The sequence below is a fragment of the Manis javanica genome, chromosome X (genome assembly GCF_040802235.1).
Source record: "Manis javanica isolate MJ-LG chromosome X, MJ_LKY, whole genome shotgun sequence".
Classification (NCBI taxonomy): domain Eukaryota; kingdom Metazoa; phylum Chordata; class Mammalia; order Pholidota; family Manidae; genus Manis; species Manis javanica.
In genome coordinates this window covers 61953286-61967185 of record NC_133174.1, presented here as the reverse complement: position 1 = coordinate 61967185, position 13900 = coordinate 61953286, and positions in this window count along the sequence as shown.

The window sequence follows — 13900 nt, the reverse complement described above, 5'->3', positions numbered from 1 at the left end:
CATTAAACATATATATCAATTTGTAGACAATTGACATCAATTCTATGTTCACTATTCTAATCTATGAACATGGTGTATCTCTCCATGTAGTTCGATCTTTCATCAGCATTCTATATTTTGGCATACAATTACCATACATGTTTCATTAAATTTATAGCTAGTTTTTTCTTGTTTTGAGTAGTTATAACTGGTGTTGTATTTTTAATTTGTGTCCATATATTCATTGATAGTATATGGAAATACAATAGATTTTTGTGTAATTTTCTTAAATATTACAACCTTCTTGAAATCATTACTTCCAGGAGGGTTTTGTTTTTTAATTACTAAGTATTTTCTATGTAGGCAATCATGTCACCTGCAAATAGAAACAGTTTTAGTTCATCCTCTCCAATGTGTATGACTTAATTTCCCATTACTATATTACTTGAGCTAGCCTCACTATGTTGAATAAAAGGTGAGAGCCAACATCCTTGCTTTTTTCATCTCCAGAGAAAAGCATGCTGTCTTTCACTGTTAAGAATAATCACTGTAGGAGTCTTTTGTAGATGTTTCTTATGTTGAGAAAGTTCCCTTCTATTGATATTTTTCTGAGGCTTTTTATCATGAATTGGTGTTGGATTTTGTCACATGCGTTTTCTGCATCAATTTATATGACCGTATGATTTTTCCTCTTTAACGTATTAATATGTTGGCTTACATTTATTGATTTTTAAATATTGAATGAGCCTTGCATTCTTGGTTGTAATGTATACTTTTTAAAATATATTGCTGAATTTTATTTGCTAATGTTTTGTTAAGGATTTTTGGATCTGTATTTTTATGGCATAATGGTCTGCAGTTTTTTTTTATACTGTCTTTGTCTAATTTTGCTATTGAGGTAATTCCAGTGTTACCAGCTGAAATGCTGTTTTTCCCAGGACTGTTTTCTCAGAGGTGACATAGAATGAAGACAACAGACACGAGTACAGAGCAACCAGCAAAGCTTTTAATGGAGAGTGAAAAAATCCTGTTAATTAATAGGGTCTCCAAGAGAGGAAACTGCTTGGGCAGTAGTGTTCAGGGCTTATAAGTACTGGAAATGAGGAAGTCCACCGGGTTGCCTAGGGCTTGTTGCTAGGGCCAGGCTGGGGCATCAGAAAACCCCTCCGTTTCTCAGGCTGGCCATTTCAGGGAGTGGTTTCTTAGCCTTAAGACAAGTCTCTCCTGTTCTTATGCTAATCCCAGCATTACTGGGGAAAATTGATTATGATACTTGTCCCTTGTCTCTGCCTTATCTCACCTGCATTAACTATAGCAAGTCTCAAGGTCAGCCCAGATTCAGAGATTAACTCCCTGAATTCTTGAAGGGACCCACTCTATTTTCATCCTGTTCATATCTGTCTTTCTGTTTAACACTAACTTCATAAAATGTATTTGGAAATGTTCCTTCTCATTCTATTTTTAAGAAGGTGTAACTCCAGGAGGAAAATTCCAGGGCAAAATACCTTTGAAACAAAAATCAGTCAAAGGGAGAAATAAAAGGGGGAAAGCATGTCTCTTTCTTACAAGCAGTCATCCTTCATCTCTCTCCACCCAGCTACAGAAGAAGAGAACTCCACCCAACCTCTCAAGTGCAGATGAGCCCTCTATTACCATTGTAATTACCTACTGATATGGAGACATACCACTTCTCTCCACCCCTTGGAAACATCTACTGATATGAAGATGTACTAAAGCAGGCAAGAGATTGTGGAAATACTACAATTTTACCCACAGCCCACCCATCCAGAAATCTTGCCTTACAATATACTCATTCCCCATCTTCCACAGTGGCCCCTGCATGAGAAAACTAGAGCACTGTACCCAGACTAATAAAATACAATAGCAACAGCAATAAAATCATGATAATCCTCAAGCTAGAGGATTCAGCTAAATTCGAAGTCCTATGTACATTTAGTCCATAGCTCTCCCATTCCTTAGGCAGTCAATAGATGAACAGGTAAGGAGATCAGAGCAATCATAATGCAGCAGCTGCAGCCAGGGGAAGTGTCCAGGCCACAGGGACTGTAGAAGAAAATAACCTTAACAACAAGATACATGTTTTAATGACACCAGCATAGGCAAATCTTGTCCACCAGATATGATGCATGCAAGAGACTGGTCCTGTGATAGGTCAGTGGCAGGAAGGGGATCTCGTCCTGGTCTAATATACCAGACTTTCACCCCCACTCCCTGTGAGAGTTACAGATGGGTTAATATTTGGGGCTATGGGAGGTACATGCACTGGCCATAAAGATATTTTAAAAATCTTCCCCATAAGATGCTCTTACCTCCCAGACGTTTTGGGTATACTACCATGGTCTTTGGGGGCCACTCTACTGTTACTTCAGGAAGACACAGAAGGCCAGCTTGCAGCCCTTTTCCCCAACATACCAGAAGGGCCAGCCATTGCTGGTCCATGTGCCAAAAATGTCCAGGGCCATATCCACTTAATAGTGTCTCCATGGTTTAATGCAGTTGGGGCTAGCAACAGGATGTTGCTCTACTGGCCATTTCCTGGCTTAAATAACTCCTCTTTGGTTTGCACATACAGTTGTATAGGAGAGGCAGCAATGTGTGTTAGCATATCCAAAGGGCTCAAGGCTCCTTTTCAGGGCTTCCCATTCAAATGTCAAAGCACTGTCCACAAGCAAACTGACAAGTCCAGTAGACTATTGGTGTCTGACTTCAGGCCAGATGTCAACAAACCATTGTACCTCTCTATCATGCCTGCCCCAATAGGGTTATATGGTACATGAAACTTCCACTTTATTCCTATCTACTGCACCCATCCTTATAATGCATGTCCAGTAAAGTGGGTGCCTTGATCACTTTCAATCTCCTGCAGCTGGCCACAGGCTGCAAAGAGATGTTCTAAGCCCCTTTTGGTCATTTGCTGATCTGCACGATGTGCAGAAAAAGCAACCAACAGTCCCATAGCTGTGTCCACAAAAGTCATGGCATACCAACACCCTTCTGATATGGACAGAGGCTCAATATGGTCTATCTGCCACCTGACAAGGGCTATTGGCCCCTTTACTATTGTCCTATGTTGCTGTGGTATTTGGTGTAAGTCCTTCTTAGAGCACACAAGACACTCCTTCCAGACTCTGCTGACTTCTTCAAAGATCAACAGCAAGCCCTACTGATGGGCTACATCCCACATTGTCTTTTGCTCCACATGCAACAAACACTGATGTAACTAACCATTGGGATACATCAGAGGCAAGCTTTCCTTCTAGCCAGCACACCTGGGCCAATGTGTCTGCTTCATCATTCCCTGGAAATGCCAAAGGCAAATGGCCAGTCACATGATATACAGTAACTGTCTTAGTCTGACCAGAGGTCCATAGGTCTTGCCACAACTCTTGCCCCCAAAGGGACCAGTGACCAAACATTCAGTTGGCATGGTACTGTGTTGGTAGCCAGAGGGTCAAGCCCCGATAGATGGCCCAGCTGTCAGTGCAGACAACTATAGGGAGAGGCTCCTGGGTGATCACAGCCATACTCCTATAACACAGCCCATTGGCTGTTCTTCCCTTACCTATCCTCCAACCATATTGTCTCAGTCTTAGGATGGAAAGTCACAGCCCTCCACTTCAGGGGCTGCCCACTACCGGAGCTATCTATACACCAAGTATCTTCAGGTATTGGGGCTTTTCCCTCCTGATAAGGACTCTCAGCTACCAGTGGCTCAAAGGAAGTTCTTCCTGCTTTCAAATTGTATACATCACTGGTCCCAATAGGCGTTGGAGTTTTCCTCTAAAGGGACAAATAGAGAGGACACTATGCTATTGAAAATATGCACCCCATTTGGCCACTATAAGCATCTGTGCCACACCACTCTGTGGCCTTTGGGTCCAGTCTCACACCCACCTCAATATGGGATAGGTGGTTATTATCTTGGTCAAAGGTGTTCCGGTGATGTGCTCTGTAGTCAACCAGACATGGTACACAGCAGCCAGTTGCTTTTCTGTCAAGGTGTACTGGACCTCTGCTCCTTTCCGTAGCTGTGACCAGAATCCAATAGGTTGGTATGTCTGTTCAATCCTCTGCCAAAGACCCCATCCATAAGCATCTTCAGTTACATGAACATCTAGCTCACAGGGCCTTTATGAGTCCATTACACTCAAGGCCTGTGTGGCCTTCACTGCTTGCTTAGTAACAGTAAAAGTGTCTGCAAATGGTTCATCACAGTCCCACCTGGCCTTCACTGCTTGCTTAGCAGCAGTAAAATCGTCTGCAAATGATTAATCACAGTCCCACCTGATGCCCTTTCATACCAAAATGTGAAGTATAAGGGCTTCATAATTTATGCCAAGTGCAGGATAAACACTCTCCAATAGCCAAAAATACCCAAAAAACTCTTGTAATACTGCCACAGTCGTAGGGGTAGGGAAAGCCTGGACCTTGTCTATGACTGCTTCAGGAATAACGAATTTTACCTGACCAGACAACACCCAAGAATTTTACATACAAACCAGGTCCCTGAACCTTGGTGCTGTTCACAGCCCGTTATTTCTCCTGTAGATGATGCAGCAGTCTAGAAACAGCCCCTTCTAAATCTGCAAGAGAATAAGACGTGAGCATAATATCATCAATGTAGTGATATAACTGCACCATTTGCAGTTTCTTCCATGTGACCAAATCCTGGGCTACAAGTCTGTGACAAATGGTGGGACTGTGGAGGTATCCCTGTGGAAGGACAGTGAATGTCCACTGCCAGCCTTCCCATGTGAAGGCAAACTGTTCCTGACTTCCCGGTGCTACGTGAATAGAGAACAAAGCATTAGGAAGGTCCACAACATAATGATACATCCATAGTCATGACTAAGTGTGTCCAAAAAGGCTGCTATAGAGGGGACAGCAGCATGCAAAGGGATGTGACTTTATTCAATTCTCTGTAATCCCCAGGCATATGCCAGGAGCCATCTGGCTTTTTCACTGGCCACACTGGGGAATTAAAAGGACTGTAAGTAGGTTTTATGATGCCCACCTTCTCCACCTCCTGTAGAGTTTCTCCAATTTCCTTGTGACCCCCAGGCAATTTATACTGCTTACTATTTGTCCCTCATGGAGGTACAGACAGAGCTACAGGTGGGCGCTTAGCATGCCCCTCAGAACTGCCTTTACCACATATATCCTCAGTCTGAAGTCACCTGCAGTGGTCTGTAATCACAGGCCCTGCAGGATATCTACCCCCAAAATATATTCCAGGATGGGAGAAATATACACAGTATATTCCTTTGGGGGTAAATACCTTATCCCCAGTGGGATTTGGGCTTTCTTCACTCTAATTGCCTTAGCACCATAGCCAACTATAACAGAGGTGGTCCCAGGAAAATGACCAGGGTTGCCATAAATGAGAGAACATTCAGTTTCTGTGTCCACAAGCACCAGCACACGTTGTACATTCACAGGGGACCAATGATTTCCTAATTCTACATGTGATCTCTGGTCCCCATCACTTCCCCCATGGTGGGGACCCTGACCCTCTCCTCAGTCAAACCACAATACCCAATCATTGTCCTGTGGGGGTGAGGGCTCACGCAGAGCCTGAGTACTGTCCCCCAGGAAGTCTTGCATGGACACAGGCTGGACATGGGGCTTTGCCTTTGTCCTCCTTGTACTGGACCTCAATGGCTGGAACTACTGCTCTGGCTTTAATTGGTGCCACAGTTCTAACAAGATCCTGTTGGGCTGCCCATCAAGTTCCTCTTTATCAAAGAAAGCCTTTATCAATCAATGCACATCTGGATCCTCTAGACCTTCACGGGGCCCTTTGCACCTCTCCTTTCAGTTGTAGCCCATACACTCTTCTGTGCTCTTATTGTTTCAACCTCCACCAGATCTGCTAAAGCACAAGTAGTGTCACTTATGGGTTGCTCTATGTGGAGAGCAAGAATAGTCACTAGGGACCCAAAGAGAGATGGAGTAGCTGTATGGAGCACCATATTTCTCATTCCTATGGTGAACAACTCCTCATTGGGGCCCTGGGGGTCCATATTATAGATGATAGTTTTCATGTCCAGCTCCCATAACACCTGCTGGAGCACTGCATACATTTTCCAGCTAGTGAGTAAGTATGGTAAATCACCCTCATTAGGCCAAATTGCCCTGATGGTGGCTATCAGCCAATCCAGAAGCACCCAGTTCCCTGAGGTGTGACAAGCACTTTGTAACTGCTGCCAGAGGGAAAGGTGAGTCATAAGGGAAGCGAGTCTACCCATTTTAGAACCAACATAACAATGTTTTCCACCCCCATATGCCAGAGAAACATAAGCCATGTATGCAGAGGTTCTGACGGCTTCTGCTGATACCAGATGCTCATGTCCACCAGCTTATCCTGGGTATAGGGGTGGAGCATGGAGTGCTTCACAACCTGGGGAGAGAGCAGCTCCTCACCCTGAGGAGCCCACAGTTGTTACATGTTTACTTTCTTCATTACAACTGGGCAGGCCTTTAATATAGGAGAGGCTGGTGCCTCAGCAACAGGTTGGCCCTTGGCCACACTCGCTCATTCCCTCCTGACAACTCTTCCATGTCTGGGGATGAAGACAGCACTCTTTTCTCCCCCTCCCCCACAGACTCCTGCAAAGTGGATTCTCGGCTGCCTCCATTGCTGTTAATGTATCTTCTCAATAACTGTCTCTCTTTCTTAAAGGCATTCCATAGATCATCAACCAGCTCCTCCAAGTGATGCTGAACTGTGTCTCTCTTCTGCTGAAGTCTCTCTCTCTCCTTGATAACACTTTCCAGGATCTTAAGAAAAAGAGATCCTACAATCCCAGGTCCTGCACAGCCACTCAGGAGGGTCTCTAAGCAGTCTTCTATCTCATGGAGGGCTAATTCCACAGCTTCTGGTGTCTCCACTCTTCCCCAATTCTGGAGAAGCCTCCACCCCTCTAGGAGGTGCTTTACCCTAGACCAGTTCCCCACTAGGGACTCCCCAGTTGAAAGCCCCACAGATAGGGTGCCCCTGAGTGAAGCTGTACCCTCTATTGCTGCAGCCACTGGGGCCTCCCCACCATCCCTAGAGGCAGCCCATTCAAGGGTCACACCCATGTAGACAGATTCTGGACTCAGAGGTCCTGCCAACTACTTCCAGATTTAACTCCAGGGGGAAATCCCAGGGCAAAATACCTTTGAAAATGAAATCAGTCAAAGGGAGAAATAAAGTGGGAGAAACCGTTTATTTCTTGCAAGCAGTCTTCCCATGTCTCTCCCCACCCAGCTGCAGAAGAGAACTCCATCCATCCTCTCCAGTAAAACCCTAGCTTGCCCTCTTAGTTACCAATTGATATGGAGATGGACTATTCTCCACCCCTTGGAAACACCTATTGATATACACTAAGGCCAAGCAAGAGAGTCTGGAAATATTGTGATTTATCCACAGAAGGGATTACATAGTGTTAGGGTCCAGGCTTCCGAGGCCTCTCCAGAGAACAAACTACACTGGCATAGAGATGTAAATTCAAGCAAAGTCTTTATTCAGCCAGCTAGCTGGGGTCCAAGTCAGCCCGACGCAGCGGGTCTCAACAAGGACCCCGAGCACTCAAAGCCAAGGGTTTATATAGCATTTTCAAAACACTTAACTCATAGTAATTTTCCACAGCTGCACATTATTCTTGCAAGACATACATCCTGGGGTTAGGCAGGAGCAAGATAAGACCACTCCTCAATTGTCAGGGAGGTTCTGCACGGTAAGCTTGGTATGTAGGATTAGCTGACCAAGGTTAGCTGACTAAAGGCCACAGCTGCCCACCATCTGGTGTTCATGATTAGCTTGTTTTTCAAGGCCTTACCCAGTTCCAGTTTTTCTTTCTAAGTCACATACTCAGAAAATGGCTTCTAGGCCTTTAAGATGGCTATGCTTATGCTAACCTATTTCTATTCTTACAATAGAATTGGTGAAAAATCTTCCTTAAAATTTAGCAGATTTTTCCAGTGAAACCATATAGGCTTGTAGGTTTTTTTGAGGGGAATGTTTAATTACTCATTCAATTTCCTTAATAGTTAGAGGGCTATTTTTCACATTATCCACTTTATATTGGGCATTTTTTTTAGAACAGTTTACTTTTTTTAAAGAATGTGTCCATTTCATCTAAGTTGTCCTATTTATATGTACAGTTATTCATCATAATCTTATTATTCCTTTGATATCTGAATGGCATCTAGTGATATCTGCTATTTCATTCCTAATATTCTCAATTTATCTTTCTTCTTTTTTTCCCTTTGTTAGTCTGGCTAGAGGTTTCCTGATTTTTAAAATCTTTTCAAAAAGCCACATCATTACTGATGGGCCTTGTCCCATTGGGGTGCTGTATGACCTTTTGCCCCTTTATGAGGCTATAAGACTAGGCCCCTGTGGGTAAAATTGAAACACTTCCAGAATATCTCGCCTTGCTTTAGTATATCTGCATATCATTAGGCGTTCAGAGGTTGAAAGAAGTATGGCTTTAGTGCATTTGCATCTTCCCTCAGGGGTGGAGAAGTCATCTCCATATCAATGGGTAATTACCTGGGCAACAGAGGGCTTATCGGTACCTGAGAGGTGAGGGGGAGGGCCGGTGTGTGGCTGCTTAAGGAGGAGAGAGAGAGAGGCTGGACTGCAGTTTTGTAAGCAATAAACGGGTTTTAAACTTTATTTTGATGCCGGGGTTCTTGTTCACGAAGCCGACGAATGAGCTTCACAAACAGTCAAGGTAGGAGAGCAAGGTACAGGCTTTTATTTAGAGATAAAGTGAAAGAACAGAGCTCCCGGCTCATCCCAGGAGGGGACAAGAGAGTCCGTGGTGGCGCGTTGTCTAGGGGATTTATAGGTAGTTGAGAGACTAAGAGCTAGGGATATGGATCCACCAGATGGTCTCTACGTGTGTATTTTTAAAGAGACACTAAGTTTCTTATAGGTTTTTCAGACTATTTTGCAGAGTTAACATAAGAAATTTACTGTTTTGATCCTTTCTCAGAATAGCAGTTTCTTGGTTTGGGAGCACATCAGTCAAGGCTGCTTGTTTGGCTTTCAAGGTGAGCTGAGTTACTGACTTGATTAGGGCTGGAGGAGGAAAAGCAGCATCTGGGTAAAGTTAAAGATAAACTGGGCCTTTTAGCAGGCTAAAGTAAATTTTACAATAGCCTCATTTAATTGACACAAACAAGACATGGGCTATGCTGAGGTATTTTCTTATCTGGGGGATGTTCAAACATTCCAGGCCAGGTTATTCCTGGCTTTTTAGTTTTACCTAATCTTCATTGAAGAATGCTTATATTCATAGTTTGATATTTTACTTTAGAGAATTAATGTGACTGTCTTTGTTTAATTGTTTAATATGGAGTTTTGGTAGGGGTCTTTTTCCGGAGGCCCTCACCCTACTCTGACTACACCCACAGTCCCTGTCTCAATTTTTCTCTTTGACTGATTTTGGTTTTCAGAAGTATTTTGCCCAGGGATTTTCTTTCCCCAGACTTACAGCTCCCACTAGGTCTTTGCTGGTGAGGCTAGGGCCATAGTCTTACTGCAGATGTTTGGCTGAAGTAAAGCATTTATTGTGTAAAAGTTTTCTATCCTTCTAAGCAGCCTGTCTCCTGGCTCTTTGGCTAGTAAGAGCAGGCTTTTCTTAGGGCTTTTCATGTCTGTGACTTGAAAGTTCTGGTTTCCTAGCCTCATCAGTTTCAATTCTGCAATATGTGAGGCAAAAAGTAAACCCAGCGAACTCACTACCATGTAGTTCCTTTGGTCCGAGGCCCTTTCCCTTTCTGTCATTTTCCTCTCCATCTTTCAGTGCTTTTATGTTTGTTTTATCTAGAATGGTCAGGATTTATAGTTGCACAGAATGGGAAAACTAGGTAAGAGGACATCTACTCCATCTTGGAAGCTGTAACTCTGTGGGGAAAATATGTCCCCAGCCCAAGCCAAAATCAGTCAAAGGGAGAAATAAAGTGGGAGAACCCCATTTATTGCCTACCAGCAGTTGTCTACTTCTGCTCGCCCATGTCTCTTTAGACCCAGCTGCAAAACACCCCTCCAAACCCCTCCAGTCCAGGTGTGCCCTTGCTCCCTTCCCACCTTGTAATCACCTACTAATATGGAGATGGACTACTTCTCTCCACTACTTGGAAACACCTATTGATATGAAGATGCAATAACGCCAGTAAGGCCAGGTGAGATATTCTGCAAATTCTGCAATTTTACCCACAGAAGCAGAAGTCCATTAGCCATGTTTTAAGTAATTTTCTAAGAGGTGTTTTGTTATTTTGTTCTTATATGGGAAAGAAGCTTGAATTTTATGAAATGCCTTTTTAGCCTCTATTGATATAATGTGCTTTCCTGTTTGTATCTGTTAATATGAGGATTATGCTAAAAAGAAAAACATGGACCCAACATGGGGTCACTTCTGCTAGGCGAAGTCACCAAACCAAGGTTAATATCTAAACTAATTGCAGTTCAAACTCCCCCAGAAATGTATTCTGTCAAGAATTTTCCAGTCAACATCAATAAGATAATCTGTCACTTAAGAACATGAGACAAACAAGAATGTTTGTCCTTCCCCATAATTCCCTTTGGCACCATGATGTGTATCAACCCCAGCCCTGTGTTTTGGCATAACATATCTTATGTAAATGAAAGTTACCTCTTTGAACTTCTGTCTTTCTTGAGTGCCTCCTCAAAGATATGAAACTTTCTTTGTATGATTTTAGACCCACAAAACACTCTTTCTACCTGTAGAAGTTCTATCTCCCAGGCTAAGTCCTCAGTTTGGCTCACTGGGTAAAACTGCAATATTTCCAGAATCTCTCACCTGGCCTTAATGTATCTCCATATCAATAGGAGGTTCCAATGCGTGGACAGAAGTAGCCATCTCCATATCAATACACAATTATAAAGTGGGTAGATGGTGAGTGCACACCTGAACCACAGAGGTATTTTGGTTTTTTGTTGTTGTTGTTGTTGTTGTTATCAGTAATCTACAATTACATGAAGAACATTATGTTTACTAAGCTCTCCCCTTCACCAAGTCCACCTCACAAACCCCATTACAGTCACTGTATATCAGGGTACAAAGATGTTGTAGAATCACTACTTGTCTTCTCTCGGTTTCACAGCCCTCCCCTTTCCCCCACCCCCCACATTATACTTGCTAATCATAATAGCCCTTTTCTTCTTCCCCACCCTTATCCCTCCCTTCCCACCTATCCTGCCCAGTCCCTTTCCCTTTGGTAACTGTTAGTCCATTCTTGGGTTCTGTGATTCTGCTGCTGTTTTGTTCCTTCAGTTTTCCATGGTTCTTATAGTCCATACATGAGTGAAATCATTTGGTACCTGTCTTTCTCCACCTGGCTTATTTCACTGAGCATAATACCCTCTAGCTCCATCCATGTTGTTGCAAATGGTAGGATCTGTTTTTTTTCTTACAGCTGAGTAATATTCCATTGTGTATATGTACAGTATCTTCTTTATCCATTCATCTACTGATGGACATTTAGGTTGCTTCCATATCTTGGCTATTGTAAATAGTACAGTGATAAACATAGGGGTGAATCTGTCTTATGCAAACTGGAGTGCTGCATTCTTAGGGTAAATTCCTAGAAGTGGAATTCCTGGGTCAAATGGTATTTCTATTTTGAGCATTCTGAGGAACCTCCATACTGCTTTCCTCAATGGTTGAAATAATTTACATTCCCACCAGCAGCATAGGAGGGTTCCCCTTTCTCCACAACCTTGCCAACATTTGTTGTTGTTTGTCTTTTCGATGATGGCAGTCCTTACTGGTGTGAGGTGATGTCTCATTGTGGTTTTAATTTGCATTTCTCTGATGATTAGCAATGTAGAGCATCTTTTCATATGCCTGTTGGCCATCTGAATTTCTTCTTTAGAGAACTGTCTATTCAGCTCCTCTGACCATGTTTTAATTGCATTATTTTCTTTTTGTTTGTTGAAGTGTGTGAGCTCTTTATATATTTTGCATGTCAATCCTTTATCGGATCTGTCATTTATGAATATCTTCTCCCATACTGTACAGTACCTTTTTGTTCTATTGATGTTGTCCTTTGCTGTACAGAAGCTTTTCAGCTTGATGTAGTCCCACTTGTTCATTTTTGCTTTTGTTTTCCTTGCCTGAGGAGATATGTTCATGAAGAAGTCTCTCATGTTTATGTCCAAGAGATTTTTACCTATGTTTTTTTCTAAGAGTTTTATGGTTTCATGACTTAGATTCAGGTCTTTAATCCATTTCAAATTTACTTTTGTGTATGCAGTTAGACAGTGATCCAGTTTCATTCTCTTACATGTAGCTGTCCAGTTTTGCCAGCACCATCTGTTGAAGAGACTGTCATTTCCCCATTGTATGTCCATGGCTCCTTTATCATATATTAATTGACCATATATGTTTGGGTTAATGTCCGGAGTCTCTAATCTGTTCCATTGGTCTGTGGCTCTGTTCTTGTGCCAGTACCAAATTGTCTTGATTACTGTGGCTTTGTAGTAGAGCTTGAATTTGGAGACTGAGATACCCCCCACTTTATTCTTCTTTCTCAGGATTGCTTTGGCTATTCGGGGTCTTTGGTGTTTCCATATGAATTTTTGAACTATTTGTTCCAATTCGTTGAAGAATGTTGTTGGTAATTTGATAGGGATTGCATCAAATCTGTAGATTGTTTGGGCAGGATGGACATTTTGACGATATTAATTCTTCCTAGTCAAGAGCATGGGATGAGTTTCTATTTGTTAGTGTCCTCTTTAATTTCTCTTAAGAGTGTCTTATAGTTTTCAAGGTATAGGTCTTTCACTTGTTTGGTTAGGCTTATTCCTAAGTATTTTATTCTTTTTGATGCAATTGTGAATGGAATTGTTTTCCTGATTTTTCTCTCTATTGGTTCATTGTTAGTGTATAGGAAAGCCATAGATTTCTGTGTGTTAATTTTGTATCCTGCAACTTTGCTGTATTTTGATATCAGTTCTGGTAGTTTTGGAGTGGAGTCTTTAGGGTTCTTTATGTACAATATCATGTCATCTGCAAATAGTGACAGTTTAACTTCTTCTTTACCAATCTGGATTCCTTGTATTTCTTTGTTTTGTCTAATTGCCATGGCTAGGACCTCCAGTACTATGTTAAATAACAGTGGGGAGAGTGAGCATCCCTGTCTTGTTCCGATCTCAGAGGAAAAGCTTTCAGCTTCTCGCTGTTCAGTATGATGTTGGCTGTGGGTTTATCATGTATGGTCTTTATTATGTTGAGGTACTTGCCCTCTATACCCATTTTGTTGAGAGTTTTTATCATGAATGGATGTTGAATTTTGTCAAATGCTTTTTCAGCATCTATGGAGATGATCGTGTGGTTTTGGTCCTTCTTTTTGTTGATGTGGTGGATGATGTTGATGGATCTTTGAATGTTGTACCATCCTTACATCCCTGGAATGAATCCCACTTGGTCGTGGTGCATTATCCTGTTGATACTTTTTTGAATTCGGTTTGCTAATATTTTGTTAAGTATTTTTGTATCTACTTTCATCAGAGCTATTGGTCTGTAGTTTTCTTTTCTGGTGGGGTCTTTGCCTGGTTTTGGTATTAGGGTGATGTTGGCTTCATAGAATGAGTTTGGGAGTATTCCCTCCTCTTCTACTTTTTGGAAAACTTTAAGAAGAATGGGTATTATGTCTTCTCTGTATGTCTGATAAAATTCTGATGCAAATCCATCTGGCCCAGGCATTTTGTTCTTGGGTAGTTTTTTGATTTCCGCATGAATTTCTTTGCTCATAATTAGTTTGTTTAGCTTTTTTGTTTCTTCCTTGGTCAGACTTAGAAGGTTATATTTTTCTACGAAGTTGTCCATTTCTTCTAGGGTTTCCAGCTGCTTAGCATATAGGTTTTCATAGTATTCTCTAA